Source organism: Podarcis filfolensis (genome assembly GCF_964270895.1).
Source record: "Podarcis filfolensis genome assembly, chromosome: W".
NCBI classification, from domain to species: Eukaryota; Metazoa; Chordata; class Lepidosauria; order Squamata; family Lacertidae; genus Podarcis; species Podarcis filfolensis.
This window is the reverse complement of record NC_139619.1, coordinates 41,792,574-41,806,733: the sequence shown is the minus strand read 5'-3', so window position 1 is coordinate 41,806,733 and position 14,160 is coordinate 41,792,574.

Here is a 14,160-nt window from a genome sequence, read left to right as displayed (position 1 = left end):
CTTTGCCTCCAGAGGCGTATCCCACAAGGATACCTGCTTTTGCCCTGGAGTCAAGCTTGTGTCTGTGTTCCTTGGGCACGTGGAAGTAACACGGACTTCCAAACACACGTATGTGCGACAGATTGGGAGCTTTCCCATGCCAAAGTTCAAATGGTGTGCGCTCTGCACCTTTAGTTGGCAGTCTATTCTGCAAATAGACCGACGTGTATACTCCTTCGGCCCACAGCTTCTGTGGCAAACATGCATCCTTTAGCATGCACCTTGTCATATCCATAATGGACCTAAATTTTCTCTCAGCTATGGCATTCTGCTGTGGTGTGTAAGACACCAAACTGGGAGGGGTGGCTAACACCCCAGAGGACAGGATCACACTTCAAAACGACCTTGACAGATTAGAGAACTGGGCCAAAACAAACAAGATGAATTTTAACAGGGAGAAATGTAAAGTATTGCACTTGTGCAAAAAAAAATGAGAGGCACAAATACAAGATGGGTGACACCTGGCTTGAGAGCAGTACATGTGAAAAGGATCTAGGAGTCTTGGTTGACCACAAACTTGACATGAGCCAACAGTGTGACGCGGCAGCTAAAAAAGCCAATGCAATTCTGGGCTGCATCAATAGGAGTATAGCATCTAGATCAAGGGAAGTAATAGTGCCACTGTATTCTGCTCTGGTCAGACCTCACCTGGAGTACTGTGTCCAGTTCTGGGCACCACAGTTCAAGAAGGACACTGACAAACTGGAACGTGTCCAGAGGAGGGCAACCAAAATGGTCAAAGGCCTGGAAACGATGCCTTATGAGGAACGGCTAAGGGAGCTGGGCATGTTTAGCCTGGAGAAGAGGAGGTTAAGGGGTGATATGATAGCCATGTTCAAAGATATAAAAGGATGTCACATAGAGGAGGGAGAAAGGTTGTTTTCTGCTGCTCCAGAGAAGCGGACACGGAGCAATGGTTCCAAACTACAAGAAAGAAGATTCCACCTAAACATAAGGAAGAACTTCCTGACAGTAAGAGCTGTTCGACAGTGGAATTTGCTGCCAAGGAGTGTGGTGGAGTCTCCTTCTTTGGAGGTCTTTAAGCAGAGGCTTGACAACCATATGTCAGGAGTGCTCTGATGGTGTTTCCTGCTTGGCAGGGGGTTGGACTCGATGGCCCTTGTGGTCTCTTCCAACTCTATGATTCTATGAATTGTGGTTACGTGTGCAATTCCTTCCTTGGCCAGGAGAGCCTGCATTTCATTTGAGCAGTACTCACCTCCATTGTCGCTCATTAACACAGCTGGAGCTCTCTGGAATTTATTCTTGACCATGGCAATATATTCCTGGAGCTTGTCCACTGTCTCACTCTTCTCTTTGAGGAAATATACAACACAAGATCTCGAAAAGTCATCCAGAAATATTAAAATATATCCATTCTTTCCCAGTAAGGGAACATTCATGGGTCCACATATGTCAGTGTGCACTATGTCAAGCACTTTGTTGCTTCTTTGTTCTGCACAACGTGGAAATGAAGGTTTTACAGCCTTCTCAGTAATACAGCTTATGCACTTTGCTGGAGCTTTGTTGCTCTGCTTTACCTGCAAACCTCTTACAAGTTCTCTTTTCTGTAGATCCAGAATGACGTTGGTATCCCTATGTCCAAGCCTTCTGTGCCATAGGTCCAGATCTGCTTCATCCTTCTGGCTGGAATGTGCCACTTTTGCAGACTGGTTCTCTGAAAGATCAAGCTCATATACACCATTGATTAGCTTTGCTTGAGCAACCACTTTGCCATTTTTAGTCACCTTGCATTCTCCATTTCCAAATGTGATCTGGAAACCTTTCTTGTCCAAAGTGGACACGCTGATTAAATTGCAGCTCAGCTCTGGAACATACAAAACTCTAGAGATTGTGTTCTCAATGCATTCATTGTTTATATTGCATTTCAGACTCATGGAACCTGCACCTTTTGCTTTAACAATGTTGCCATCTGCAATTTCAATTTCAGATCCTTCTTCATCATTTATCTCATTAAAATAGTCCTTTTTATATGAAAAATGCGAGCTCGCTCCTGAATCAATTATCCATTTATTACGTCTATTCTCACGATTTTGGACAGTTAAATTCCTTTCTTGCAGTAGCCATGTGCATTCACATTTCCCCTTCTTTTCCCCTTTTGGCTGAAAGGGGTGGGGTTACTTTGCTTTAGGAGCCCTGCAATTCTTTGCAATATGTCCTTCTTTGTTACAATTGAAACAAATCACTTTCTTAGGCATCTCTTTGGACTTTGTACATTGCCTAGATGCATAACTGCTGTCCATGCTTCTAGCATTTCTCACTGGAGATTCAGCTCTATCTCTGCATTCTTCTTTTAAATAACCAATCAAGTCTTTAAAAGTCAGACCTTGTCTATGGTCCATCAAACTTATAAAAGCGCTAAAGTGTGGTCCAAGCGATGATAACAAAAATGCTATCTTTGTATCTTCATCAAAAGCTTTGGGAGTCAGATCAATTCTTTGAATAATCTCAGTAAACTTGTTGATGTGCTCTGTGAATTCCTCTTTTGAATTCATCCTCACTCTGGTTAATTTACACACCAAGTTTCCGAAGCAGTTTATGCTAGATTCTCCATACACGCGCTCAATATCTTTTAAGATTTGAGACGCATCCTCTGTACTATTTATTAATGATAGCTGCTCATCACGAAGTCCACTCAAAATTATGTGTCTAGCTTTGCTGTTCATGCGTTTCCAAGCACTTATCTTGGCTAAATCTCCCTCAGACAATCCTGTAGGTTGAGGGTCTAAAGCTTCCAAAATGTCTTATATAATCTAAACATGCTATCAAGCGCTGCTTCCAGTGTATGAAATTGTGTTCATTCAGCACAGGCATTCCTAGCTTTGCATCACTATCAAAAGCTGCTCTAACCATCTTAAAATCCAAAATTTGAAAATTCTTCAAAATTTCAAAAATTTCTCAAAATTTCAAAATCAAAATCTCAAAAATCTCAAAATACAAAACAATTCTTCACTGCCTTGGGTCACTGTGAACTCTGAGGGAAGGGGGGGGGGGTTGCTTAATCCCCACTGCACTATGGAACAAAGGACCATGTGCTTACCAGGAAGTTAACTCAGAAAAATATTACTCAACTCAAAATCACAATCCAACGCAATCCTTCAAAAATACGCAGAAATATGCAATACTGGGGCCACTAACCCTTTGTGGGAATGTTCAGGGGTGCAGGAGAGGATATATTGTGAGATTATATCCTAATCCAATTTCTGCTAACAAGTTCCCAAAATATCAGCAGAGTTTATAGACATTCCACTTTAAGTTCGCAAAGGTAACGCTTGCACAGGTTCGCTAGAACCTCTATAATAATTACTCTGGTAATTTCCCCTTTGTTCCCTCTTAAAATACAAGACACGACACAGTCTTTATAAAAGTATAAAAGAGTTTACTCACGTTCTGTTCACAATATGATCCCAGAAGGCAGACAGACTTTAAAAAGTTACATACACTTAGAATCTATCTTATACGAAGATAGTTCTTACCTCCTCTCTTGGCTGGGAGCCAAGAGAGCATCCTTAGATGTTTCCTCATCGAAGGAAGATGGCAGAGAGAGAGATATGGCTGCCTGCCCTGTGCTTTTATCATTTACCTGCACAGGTGAGGCCACACCCACCTCTGGTCACATGCGGAGGAAGTCCGTCCCCAGGAAGTTTACCTGCTTGCTAGACAGACATCCCTCCCCATTGACTGCTCCTGTGTTTACATCCCACACTCCTGGCAGAAACTACGGAAGGGGAGGTTTTAGTCATGGGGAATTCACCATGCTCTGAAAAGGAAAACATTGATTTCAACAGCAGGCCTGCACAGCAGCAATCTACTCGCCTGCGAGTCTCATCATGATCAGTGGGACTTCTTCCCGAGCCGGCGGTGCATAAGATGGGCTGCACCCCTTGCACCCAACTTGTACCTAAAACTCTGCACAAGCCTGCGCCAGAGAAGAGTGGAGCTGGAAGGGACCCCTGAGGGTCATCAAGCCAACCCCCTGGGGCAATGCAGGAATCTCAAGTAGACTATCCCTGACCGATGGCCCCCCGTCTTCTGTTTTTCCTCTCAGCCAGGACCCACAACAACGGAGACTGGAGGTGGGGGGAAAGATAAATTTTGACGAGGGAAAGGCAATGGGGCAGATTTGTCAGGTGCACACAGGCACAGCTTGAAGACTTTACGCAGAGAGGAACCCCACACGGGAGACACAGATACACAAGCACACAGAAGTCAATAACCCAAGAGTGGCTTCTAAGTGGGGGGTTGGCTGAGGACAGGGTGGGGCGAAAACATGTGGAGCTTTGCAGAGGGGAGGCAGAAAGTGTTCGTCAGAGGGAAACTCACTTTCCCTTTTTAGAAACCGGCCAAGATCCCTTCTGCATTTGCAGCGCTGCCCCCAAAGTGACCCTTTCAATCCACTTGATAGTCCAGCTGTAGGCGCTGGTCTTCCAGGTAGAATGAAAGGCGCACCCACCGATCCCGCTTCCTTCCTCTCCCCTTCCTGCCCCCCTCCGTTCTTTGCTCACCTGCCTCCTTCCCGTCCTCTCCCCTGCCTGCCTCCTCCAGCCGGGAGCGCCCACCCACGACCCCCAGCTTCCCAAGCCACCAGTGAATGTCCCCCCCCCCCCCGCAGGATGACACCCAGTGCGGACCGCCCCCACCCTGCTCCGCCACTGCTCTGGAAGAAGCTGTTCTGCTGAGAGCAGGACATCTCTGAAGACTCGGCTGGGGTTCTGTAATCTCTGGTGATACATCCCACTGGCTGAGGTGTGGTGAGCTGCAGACTGACTCCCACAAGTCACCAGCTGAGAGGTCCATGGTCCAGATGCCACTACACCCATAGGTGCTGAAAAGTACCAACTTGAATGGCTCTGAAAGGAAATCAGACAAATTCAACGTTGAGATTTCTATGCTGTCCATCGGACTGGGTTGCCCCAGCCATTCTGGGCGCTCCCAGCAAATTGAAACATCCAAAACAGTAAAACACCCCAAAATCTTTCCGGTACCGAAGCCAATTGGATTGACTGTTGAATCTTCTTCCAAGTACTTTGGAAAGGACAGGAGCTTTCCCTGCACTTGAGAGCAGTCAGCTAACGTAGGGGTACAGGACAGGCCACAGGCCACTCCCAGCTCAATCCCCTCACCTCAGCATCGGCCGCCTGAGGCAGCTGCCTCACTCTGGCTCATCAGAGGTCCGGCCCTGCTTGGGAATATGAGTGGGAGAGGGCCATTGCACTCAGGTCCTGCTTATGGGCTTGTTGTGAGCCTCTGCTGGGCAACTATGGGGAACAAGGTGCTGGACTAGATCATCCATTGGTCTAATCCAGAAGGACTGTTCTTACATCCGGGGTGGACTGGAGGCAACTCCAACTTGCAAAAAGCCCTGGAACACCAAGGATTGCAGACTCCCACACTCGCAAGCAAATGAACTATTGCTTCGCTTCTTAAACCAAAATAAAAAAAAACAAACCCCTTTTGCCAAGCTTGGCGACCACGTCCAGTAGCAAACAGACCAATGAAAGTTGCATTTTTGCGTGGGTAGGAAGGGTGTCATTTTCCTTTGGCTGATTTAGGTCCTCGGCTTTTAGACTCCAGAACTGGCACAAACAGGGATGGAACTCTGCTTCAGTTCAAAGGGAGGTATGATTGGCAGGCAAGGTGACACAGCCAGTTATGTGGAAGGGAGGAGGAGGAGGGTGGGGAGGTCACAAGGGAGGAAAGAGCTCTGCACCTCAGCTCGGAATTCTTTTGGAAGAGTGGAGGGGAACAGAGGAAACCTTTCTTCCCTTTCAGTCTTTTCTCTCCCCCCCCTCCTTTTTCCTTTCCCCCCCTTTTTTAAGAATATGCTATACGGAATTTCCGAGGGGGAAATTCGCTAGGGATCTCGCCTTCCCCAGAAACCCCTCCACATACCTAGGGCGCGAGACAATGAGCTCGAGAAAGCCCTTTCCTTCCCCTGTCGCACCAAGCACCACATCTTTTTTTATGAAGAAAAGACCCTGCTTCCCTCTTTCTGGTATGAAACCGTATCAATATGAACGGGGACTTGGGCATGAACTCTGTATTTACATACTGCTGCGTATAGCCCAATCAAAAGCATCGGATTTGGACAGCTAGCCAATAGCGGATAGCGGCCTCTAGTGGACAGAATCTTTCTTGTGCCGCTGCCTGTTTCCGTTCTGCGGAGCAGTGGAGCCTTGCCAGCGTGACTGAGCTCCTGAGTGGCCGCCTGCTGAGAGAACAATGGACTCAGTCCATCAAAAGCCCATTAACTGGTTTCTATTGCCAAAAGTGATCCTTTGTTGCAAGAAATCTGTCAAGCCACTTCCCTTATGGACTGCCGGCTTAGGAAAAGCCCCTCACTTCAGAAAATCCACCCCCTGCATCAATTTCCTCCATTCCAACGCCATTCTTGCCCTTAAGGAAAGGACTCTTTCCCCCTCTATCTCCCGCCATAATCCCTCAAGTGTGAGGACACGTGTACACCCAGGGAAGTGCCCAAAGGTGACAATTACTGAGCAGTTAGTTGGCCAAAGAAACCAAGAGCCCATCACCAGACTTGCACCAGGGTATGGATGTGCAGGAGGGGCGCGGGTGGCGCTGTGGTCTAAACCACAGAGCCTAGGGCTTGCAGATCGGAAGGTCGGCGGTTCGAATCCCCGCGACGGGCTGAGCTCCCGTTGCTCGGTCCCAGCTCCTGCCAGCCTAGCAGTTCGAAAGCACGTCCAAGTGCAAGTAGATCAATAGGTGCCGCTCCGGCGGGAAGGTAAACGGCGTTTCCGTGCGCAGCTCTGGTTCGCCAGAAGCGGCTTAGTCATGCTGGCCACATGACCCGGAAGCTTTATGGCGGCTCCCTCGGCGGCCAATAAGGTGAGATGAGCGCTGCAACCCCGAGTCGGTCACGACTGGACCTAATGGTCAGGGCTCCCTTTACCTTCAGCTTTACTTAAGAGGTGCCTTCACATGTTTGCCTGTGTTAAGCTTGTACTGAGTGAGAAGTCTGGACATGTTTGCCTATGGCCTGTCCACCGTCCCTCAGACCTGTGGGAATGTTCAGGATGCAGGAGAGGATATATTGTCTGATTATATCCTTATCCAACTTGTCTTAACAAGTTCCACAATTTAGCAGAGTAACATTCCCCTCTTCTAAAATTGGCAGCGGATGCGTTTGCTCAGGCTCGCTAAAGCCTCTATAATAACTGTTCTGGTATTTTCCCCTTATTCCCTCATAAAAGATAAGACACGACACAGTCTTCCATAAAAGTATAAAAAGAGTTTACTCACATTCTGTTCACAATCGGATCCCAGAAGGCAGACTTAGTAACATACACTTGAAAACTATTCCATAAGAAGACAGTCCCTTTGTCCTCTCTTGGCTGGAGGCCAAGAGGGCATCTTTGGCTAAGCAGATGTTGCTTCTTCGATGCATGTGGTGAAAGAGAGAGAGATGGCTGCCCTGCCCTGTGCTTTTGTTGTTACCTGCACAGGTGAGGCCACACCCACCTTTAGTCACATGTAGAGGAAGTTTGTCCCAGCCCAGATTCCTATGCCCCACAAATAACCCAGAGATGCATTTTGAGTAAGAGGATACATTCTACTCATGTTAAAACACGCTGATTCCTGGACCAGCGATTGAGAAGGCGATTGGGTCTGTATGCAATGTATTCTGGGTGACCGTGGGAAGTTTTAAAAGTCAATGTCACCCCATGTTCGGGGTTCTTACTCCTGTGGGAACCTGTTGCGCAACAAAAAAAGATCTTGGTCTCCTGACCGCTGTTTTGCTCCAATTTGTGGCTGGAATCTCCTTCATTTCTGACCGCAAGTACCCGCGGGCTCTGCCCGACGAGCTGGGCTGTTGAGTAGCCTCACACCCCGGAATTTTCCTCATCAATGCCAACTCACCCATAGAGGCAGAATAGGAAGCCAGCCCTCCAGGACTTGCTCCTCTGCTGTAAACATAGTTAAAGTTGAGCTGCAGCTAGTAAGACCAAGCACTGGGCGCCTCTCACAGAACCAAAGGCTAAAATTGGGTCGAGTGCTTCTCTCCAGAATCTCTTTCCAGGATGATGGCTTCACATGCCTCCTTCTAATAGCAAATTCATCTGGGGAGACCCGATAGACGGCGGCCAAACACATGGAAAGCACATTTGGTGGTGGGGAATAAGAGGGTGCTGCTCCACAAACCTTAAAAAGCACCCTCTCCAATGGCATGGCACTTGGATGACCCTGTGGTTCTACCCCTGGGGCTGAGGGTGATGAAACAATTCCTGAGACAGCTAAAGTGCTGGTGGTGAAAAACCCACTTCAAATGAGACCACACACGGGTTAGAGCTCAACGTCGAGCCTACCAAGTGGCGATAGCGACGGTGAGGAGGACCATTGTTGCTGGATCTGTTGGTGAAAACAGTACCAGGAGACTCTTTCAGGTGGTTCACAGTCTAACAGAACCACCTTTGCCATCAGGGTCTGATACAGAGTCCAAGATCTCCTGTAATGACTCCTGTCATGAGTTTTTCTGCAGATAAAAAGAGGTAGACTCCACCAAGGGAGGAGGGTGCCAGAGCTCTGCCTAGTCAGAGACATAGTATGGCTTGCCAGTTCCCGGGGCCACGTGGAGGAGGGGGTAGGAGGGAGGGAAACAGACGGAGTATGCATGCGCATTCGACTGCCTAATGGCATCCACATCACCCAGGGGATCACAGCCACAGAGATAAGAAAAGAAGAGCCATCCCATTGTCTGGAGAGGTCACTTACCTGATTGCATGGACAAGCCGTTGTCATCGGACCCCAGTGATGGAAGCGTGCAGCTGTATTGAGGCAGCACTAACAATTTTGTGCCTGGGGCGACTGCCCCTGTGCCCCCGCAGCCCACTACGCCACTGGGTCTAGTCAAGTTGGATGCGATCCATTACAACCTGTTGCCTCTGAGGATGTGGACAGACTTGAACGAGTGAAACCTACCACCTGAAGAAGTGATTGTTCAACTGCTTATTAAAAAGACATATTTGGACCTGGCCATTATGTCCAATTATTGTCCAGTCTCAAACTTACCATTCCTGGGCAAGGTGATTGAACGGATGGTCACTGAACAACTCCAGGCATGTCTGGAGAATAATGCAAAATATAGATGTCTTGGTAAAATCTCAGGATATACTATAAATAGGTCCAAATCAGAGTTGATGTTATTAGGAAATATATATTTTTGTTCAACTGTTTAAACAATACCAATTTCATACTTGTACAGAAAATGTTAATTATCTAGGCACATTACTACCATGAGATTTATCAGCAAAGTATTCCCCTCAGCTCTTCCTCCTGACTAGGCGGCTTCTGTGGGAGAAGAGAGCTGTCACGTGCCTTGCCCGCTACCTTTTTAACAACCCAGCTGACCTCAGTGCATTTTGTCCTTTCCCTCAGGCAGCAAAATGTCTTAGGCTTGCCTTGGGAATAAGTACTCGCCAAGCTGCAATGTTTTGTTTCAGAACCCACTCGCATAAATTAAAAAAGGGAATGTTTTTTTTTAAAAAAAATGATGTGCCCAGAACTCCTTCCTCTGATCAGTGAGTAAGCCCAAACAGCTCCCACACATCTGGCCTTAGGACTTCCAGAGCGGATGTGTGATCCCAAGCCATTGTTTGACATGCCATATTTTTCATTTCAGCATTGGAGCGCTCTTGCAGAGACTGTCCCTTTGTTCAGAATGTCACAGGCCCAGAGTGAAAAACTGACACTCCTAATTTCAAGCTCAGGCCCTCCAGGTGTTTCTGGACTCCAGATCCTATAACCCCAGACCATTGGTCATGATGGTGATGGGCATTGGAGACCAGCAAAATCTGGAGGGACACAGATTCCCCACCTCAGCTGTAGAAAAATATGCTTTACTGTCTTAAGGCAGGCTTTGAAATGTGGATCCAGCAACTTCTGAGTTAAGGGGCAGACCAGCGATAGCTGATCCCATTTCAGGCTGAGGGCCACACTGATTCATGGTCAACATGTCAAAGTAAGTGCCACTGAAGTGTAAAAGCGGGTGCAGGCATATATTTTTTTAAGGACCACATTGTTTGGGGCTTGGTGGAGTCACAAAAAGCTTTGGACCTCACAGAATAACAGCAAGGGATCCTCAGGAGAGGTCAGTTATAACAGTATTATTTTCCCCGTATGTGGGGTGGAGTGGGGGGGGGGCAGGGCTTATAAAGTGAAGTTGATCCTCCACTGTGGGTTAAAAAGATAAAGGTAAAGGTACCCCTGCCCGTACGGGCCAGTCTTGACAGACTCTAGGGTTGTGCGCTCATCTCACTCTAGAGGCCGGGAGCCAGCGCTGTCCGCAGACACTTCCGGGTCACGTGGCCAGCGTGACGAAGCTGCTCTGGCGAGCCAGCACCAGAGCAGCACACGGAATGCCGTTTACCTTCCCGCTATAAAACGGTACCTATTTATCTACTTGCACTTAAGGGTGCTTTCGAACTGCTAGGTGGGCAGGAGCTGGGACCGAACGACGGGAGCTCACCCCGCTGCGGGGATTTGAACCGCCGACCATGCGATCGGCAAGTCCTAGGCGCTGAGGTTTTACCCACAGCGCCACCCGCGTCCCGTTCCACTGTGGGTTACTTTTGTTCAAAGCAAGATTCCTCTGGAGGGAGAGGATGTTGCAAAGTAAGTCAGAGGCAAAGCAGCCCCAAGCAAGGTTCTGTGTTTGCACACATGATTTGCAGTGAGCCAAGGGCTGAATTGCTGCTGTTGTTTCATAGCCCAGAACAGCAGGTGTAGGCGAAAGATCTAAAGTTAGACAACCAGGTCTTGGTCAAGGCATCCGCTGACCAGCAGGCCATAGAGAAGAGGAACGTCAGCATTTCAACTCTGAGCCAAAGGTTTGGCTTTTGCTATTTTTGGACACCCTTGGTCATGAGCCAAGTGTGATTCTCGAACTGTGAATGCTGACTTTGCCAAATCCATACAGGCCCTTTTCATCTCTCATGCTCAGGAAGTAGCAGCCACAGCTCAGGAGAGGATTTTTCATTTGCTCCTTTTCCATGGGGTGGGGAAAACTCAACACTTTTAATCTTGTCTTATTTTTATGCAAATTGGGTGGTCTGCACCCTCTCTTTAGCACAGATGGCCTGCAGGAGAATTTCCTGTCCTTAAAAGTAAAACTGAACTTTTTTGGCAGTGCAACTGCAGGGAAGGCATTGTCTGCCACGTTTGCAGTTGAAGGCAGAGCTTGGGGGGCGGGGGCAGGAATGTTCAGCAGAGGGCAACCAAAATTATCAAGGGGCTGGAGCAACTCCCAGATGAGAAGCTAAAACATTTGGGGCTTTCTAGTTTAGGGGGGAAATGAGTAAGGGAGGACACGGTCAGGGGTACACGCATAGTGTAGAGAAAGTGGAATGCGGTAAGTTTTTCATCCCTCCATAATTCCAAAACCCAATGGGGTCATCCAATTGTGGGTTACTGGGTGGTTGTTGTTTTTATTTTGATTACAGTCGTACCTTGGAAGTTGAATGGAATCAGTTCCGGGAGCCAAAACGTTCAAGAACTAAGCTGTTTGAAAACGAAGGTACAAGAGCAAAAAAAGAGGACAGCCTGAGGCACTGCCAGCCTGAGCTGGGAAAAGAGGTGGGCGGGGTCGCCACTGCCATGCCCCTTTCCCCAGCTCGGGCTGGCAGGGGCCATGACGGGCAGAGCAGCCCACTCCCGAGCCACCTGAGCCCGAGACCCCACCAACTCCCCCTCAACCTGGACATTTCCTTTAAAATGTAAAAAATCGCCCAGATAGGCATGTTGGTCCCCCAAAAGAGGACATGTCCGGGTTTCCCCAGACATATGGCAACCCTAAATTGTCGTGGAAGATGACCCTGAAAATACTGGCAAAGCCTTGTATGGTACGGCATGGAAAGGGGAACTAGAATAAAGGACTGAAGGGGCTGCATTAGTGAGGTTGTTAGAGCAAGTTTCCTTGGAATGAGGCTCAGCAGAGACTGTGGTGTCTTTATGATATATGGTTTATTCACACACATATACAACCTGAGCCGAAGATGGAGAGGCTCACAGCATTAACGCCCCAGAAGGTCTTGCTTCTTCCAGTTACAGCCTTCGAATCAAGAAGAAATCAGGCATGGCTCTCTCTCTGTGACTTCTGCCAACTTCCAGCCCAGCTCTCTCACACAACTCTGACCTTTTCCTTTCTCATTCCCAGCCAGGCGAGGGAGGAGGCCCACCCTCATTTGCCCTCTGGCACAGAGCAACCACAAGGTACATAGGTGGCAACTATGACCCTTGCTTGGTTAATTCAACAATGGAATCGTCCATTAGATTTTCACCCTTGCAGACTAGCTCCTAAACTCACAATGCTGAAGGACTAGGCAAGACCAAGGCTATTTCAAAACCAGTTTTTAGATGCATTTAGCTTTGTGTTCTATAGATTTTAGCCCAATATTGATTGATGGGGAATGGAGGCTTATTTTGGGATGGTTTGTGGTGCACAGCCCTGTCTTGTCTTGTCCTTGTGTGTGTGTGTGTGTGTGTGTTTTCAAGGGCTTTTTGCTTGTTCACCGGGATCCTTCAGAAGGAAGAGACAAAAGAGTAGTGGTATTTTAGGACAACATAACAAAAACTTATGCAGGCATAGCCTATTTCATCAGAAGCATAAAGGAGACTGAGGAGGTTGACTGATAGTTTGAGGTATTGGTTGAGGCTAAGGCACCTGAAAAATCATATCACCCCTTATATACCCAATGGATGGCTCTGCTCTGCAGATGACGGCTTCCTGCAGGTACCATCTTATCGGGGGTCCCTTCTCTGCTATCTTTTCAATGCCTACTTCCTCTTCCTCTTTCAAGAAGCCTTCTAAGGAGAGATTTTTCTTAGTCTGCTTCTGTGTAGGAACTGTTTTTGGATGTTTTGGTTGTTTAACTGTTGTGTCTTTGCTGCCCTGGACTCCTTTGGGAGGAAGGGTGGAATATAAGGATGCCGAGTAGTGCCTCCTGTTAGGATATTTCCGTTCCACCTTAAAAGGGAGCAGGATGTTTGTGTCACAGCCTGTGCATTTCCTGTTCACAGGATGTTTATGTTTTCTGTTGCTTTCGTTTTTCTTCTTGGTGTCGAAGACACTGAAGCAGGCAGTCATGTTTTTTTTGTTCTGATCAACGCTGAATAAAACTTGTAAATAATGCTCTCCTGAGTGCGACTTTTGCTGTGCATTATCTGCTGATAGAGTGTGCATGAGCCCAGGAATGTGGCAATCTATTTCTGGAGCTCGTGTCGCTAATTGCTGATACTGCGTGTCTACGGGAGATCGATGGACGTCCGGAGACGACGTGGAGTCATGATGGACATTATCTCCCTGGCAGTATCCCAACAACAGGTTTCGGGCCCAGATTCACGGCACTTACAGGAGAGTAAGACTGCAATAGACTGCTGAGGTATGTGTGGGAAAGCAAAAGCAAATGAGGCTTTTCTGTTTGCCGCGGCAAGAGTCTCTGATGTCCGGCTGGCCTAATTGGCCTGGGAGCCGAGCCAAGCAGGCTTCGTGATTTATGGGTGCCAAGATAAGGAGTCTCTGAAGTGAAAAAGACTCACGGCTCAAGTAAAGAGCTGGAATGGAGTTTTTCCATGCCTCTGAAGCTGCTGAGTGCCCAAAGTTAAACAGGCACAATTATGAGACCTGGGCAAAATGGTGTGAGAGTTTGCTGCGTCAGTTTGGAGTGTGGCATACTGTGTGTGAAGCCCCTCCAGTTCCTCTGACAGATAGATGGAAGGCTCAGAATTCGAAAGCCGTAGACGTAATAGTCTTGTCCGTCTCTCTGGAGGAAATTGCTACGCTAGCTGGCAACACGACTGCACATCAGATGTGGAATGCTTTGAAAGTTGCTCATCTGCCAGTCATCCCAGCCCAGAGTTTGACTGCATCGGAGGTCCTGGCTGTTTCCCAGAATGCGAGTGAATGCAGGGATGCCGAGGGCACCGGTTGCAAGCTGTAGGGGGAGCTGACTGTGATGTCATCCCAGGCAGCATTCCAGCCTTCAGGGGAAGCCAAGGAGTCGGCAGCTGAGAGCTCTGTTTCCCATGGGAGCCAAGGTCAACTTTGCAGAGGCCGGAAGGCCAGAAGTAAACAGAGACAGATGC